The sequence below is a fragment of the Salvelinus sp. IW2-2015 genome, unplaced genomic scaffold (genome assembly GCF_002910315.2).
Source record: "Salvelinus sp. IW2-2015 unplaced genomic scaffold, ASM291031v2 Un_scaffold4761, whole genome shotgun sequence".
In the NCBI taxonomy this organism is placed as follows: domain Eukaryota; kingdom Metazoa; phylum Chordata; class Actinopteri; order Salmoniformes; family Salmonidae; genus Salvelinus; species Salvelinus sp. IW2-2015.
In genome coordinates this window covers 24,015-27,303 of record NW_019946030.1, presented here as the reverse complement: position 1 = coordinate 27,303, position 3,289 = coordinate 24,015, and the positions used below count along the sequence as shown (strand labels likewise).

General features: G+C 43.9%; 1 pseudogene; it reads left to right on the top strand.

Annotated features, from left to right (window-relative positions):
* Positions 1-829: 829 nt before the first annotated feature.
* Positions 830-3,289, top strand: part of LOC112077615 (indian hedgehog B protein-like) — a 14,758-nt pseudogene continuing 12,298 nt past the window's right edge.

The window sequence follows — 3,289 nt, the reverse complement described above, 5'->3', positions numbered from 1 at the left end:
GTCCACTCATGTCAATGTCCGTTAACCCAAGGCATGTTACACATTCAAGTGTACAAAATATCTAGGCTACTTTATAACTAGTATTTTCTGAATTATAACAAATTACTAGGCTACTATAGACTACCTTGACTAGCTTAATAATCACCCATGCAATTAGTTGTCCTGGCCATCGTTGTCATGCTTACAGTGTAACCCGGTATAACCCAAGGCTGTGTGCATTGTAACGCAGTGCCAACATAGACAGAGCTGATAAAGAGATGCCAGGATAAATTAGAGACTAGAGGCTCTGTCTATCTCTTGCATAGTGCACTAAATTTGACCGGAGCACTTTTGTCAAAAGTAGTGCACTACATAGGGAATATGGTGCCATAGGGTCCTGGTCTGAAGTAGTGCACTATATAGGGAATAGGGTGCCATAGGGCCCTGGTCTACAGTAGTGCACTATATATAGGCAATAGGGTGCCATAGGGCCCTGGTCTAAAGTAGTGCACTATATAGGGAATAGGGTGCCATAGGGCCCTGGTCTAAAGTAGTGCACTATGTAGGGAATAGGGTGCCATAGGGCCCTGGTCTAAAGTAGTGCACTATGTAGGCAATAGGGTGCCATAGGGCCCTGGTCTAAAGTAGTGCACTATGTAGGCAATAGGGTGCTATTTGGGGGAGAGACTGTAAGTATATACACAATAAAACGGCTAACTCCTCCACGCTATGATGTTAGCGCCTGACGGGCATTCTGAGGTGGCAGCCTAAGGGGCAGAACCTGTGGTGGTGCCGCGGGTGTAGGGGACAGGGCAGTGGCACTGGTAACCACACTACAGTGACCCGATGGGCGGAGTGGCAGAGCAGGATAGAAGGGCAGGACTGGCAGGGTGCAGTCTCGAGTGGCAACTGATCGCTTGGATCGCTCAAATCGCCCAATTTCAATTGAAAAAGCAACGCGGGAAGTATGCGCCACTGAGAAGCAACTTTTTTCGGAGTCCGGGACAAACGGACAAGAAGGACAAACGGCAGAACCAGCGGTGTTCCTCCTCGTTTGACATTGACAGCTCCTCGGTGGCAAACCACAGCGCCAAGAAGACAATCTGCGACCACTGTTCACAACAGAAGATCGACTTTGAACCTGTTTGTTTAAATAATCAGGCTTTACAACTCCATGCCCATATCTATTGGGTCCCGACTGGAAGAAAGACGTTACAGTTACGCGGCAGCGTTTGTACAACACCGGACGCGGCAGAGACATTGAACTTTTACCCCGCTGCTGGTATCATAAAACGCATTCGGCTAAAATTGTTGTATTTTTTGGGGGGAGCTTTTATGGACAGTTCCTGTGCGCAAGTATGATGTCGTGGATTAGACCGATACGATATTAAAGATTCTGTCCTCTACCCCCCATCCCTTACCCCGTGGGGGGAACAAGAAGTATCCAGGGGGAGAGGGTAGCTTGAGACACCACGGCGACCTGTGCCACCTTCCCACTCCGCGTCGGAGTGCCCGGCCCGGCCGGTCTGGGCGGGATGCGTCGCTCCGTTCTTGTGGGCCTCTTCATGGGGTGCACCCTGCTGCTCGCACCTGTAACGGAGAGCTGTGGACCGGGGAGGGGATATGGCAAGAGACGTCCGCCGAAGAAGCTCACACCCCTCTCTTATAAGCAGTTCAGCCCCAACGTTGCCGAGAAAACACTGGGAGCCAGTGGCAAACACGAAGGGAAAATAACGAGAAATTCAGAACGGTTCAAAGAGCTCACTCCCAACTATAACCCTGATATTATATTTAAAGATGAGGAGAATACCGCTGCCGATCGACTTATGACCCAGGTGAGAAGCAGGAAATGGGGTTTTAAAACGTCATCTCATGTTTTTTTTTTTATCCCACTTTGACAGCTGTAGCAAGGTGCCCCGATAAGTCCCATTCGACGCGCTGTTTATCGGTCGTTTTCAGAGCATCTGGTTTGGACTTTGTTAAATGTTTCAAAAACCATTACTTCAAACTTTATTGATTTTTTTCTTCTTCAGCGCTTTCTCTCTCCCGTATGTTTTGGTTCAATTGATTTCTGTTGACCGTTCAAAATTAGACTAGCCTACACGTCAATTATGCAATAATAGGCTAGGCTATAACTAGTCTACCTCCTCTAAATGTAGGTTATATTGCAACACTGTAACTAACCTTATTTTAGACTTTTAGGCGCGCTAACTTGTCTCCTGTTTGACAGCTAAATTAGACTACACATGCACGTGGACATCAGCAAAATACAAAATGACGCGAATTTATATGAATTGATAACCGGTTGAATTTTATAGATCCTAATATATATTTCACATCTATTTCAAAACGTTTGCGAATTAACCCTTCAAGTGCTCTCGTTATACATTTTGAACGGAGAGGGAAATTACGCACCTGCCATTACGCATGGATTATGTTTGAATAGTTTGCGGGTTTTATTTGCAGACTTGTTAAGCGAAACTTCTGATCTCTTCTAAAGACAAGACCATAAAGAAACACAAGACATATCATGTCAATAGTTATCTCTATTTTATTGGGAAGCAAACATACAGTAGCATAGCGCATCATGTGCAAAGAAGCGAAAACATGTTTATAACCTACATGTCTACGGCACTTGTGACAACAGCTACAATCAAATCAAATTGTATTTGTCACGTACACGTATTTAGCAGATGTTATTGCGGGTGTAGCGGAAAACTTAACAGCCTTTATGTGTTTAGGATATATAGTCTTTTGTATTTAGTTGTTTCCCTGAGAGATTTTCATTCATCGTTGTATTACATTTAATGTATATATTTCATTATATATAATTTTGTTTTAATTTATATAATTTAATTTGTTCTTCCTCTACTATGTAGTGTTTTCTCAGGTCTTTTACATTGTAATTAGGTCATATTTATGCCTACAGGCTTAGTCTTACCAATGCTTACATGTTATTGTTCTACATATTTTTGTTCTGTGTAAATGTTCATTTCTATGCTATCATTTTCTATCTGTGTTTTTCTCTGTCATAACCATCATGTCTGTTTGTTATCATCTTGTTCTTCTGTGGTTCCATGACAACCATTGTCTCTTACTCTAATATTCTATTATGTTAGTCATCCCTCTCTCTCCTCTCTCTTCCCCAGCGTTGTTAGTCATCCCTCTCTCTCCTCTCTCTCCTCTCTATCCTCTCTCTCCTCTCTCTTCCCCAGTGTTGTTAGTCATCCCTCTCTCTCCTCTTTCTCCTCTCTCTTCCCCAGTGTTGTTAGTCATCCCTCTCTCTCCTCTCTCTTCCCCAGTGTTGTTA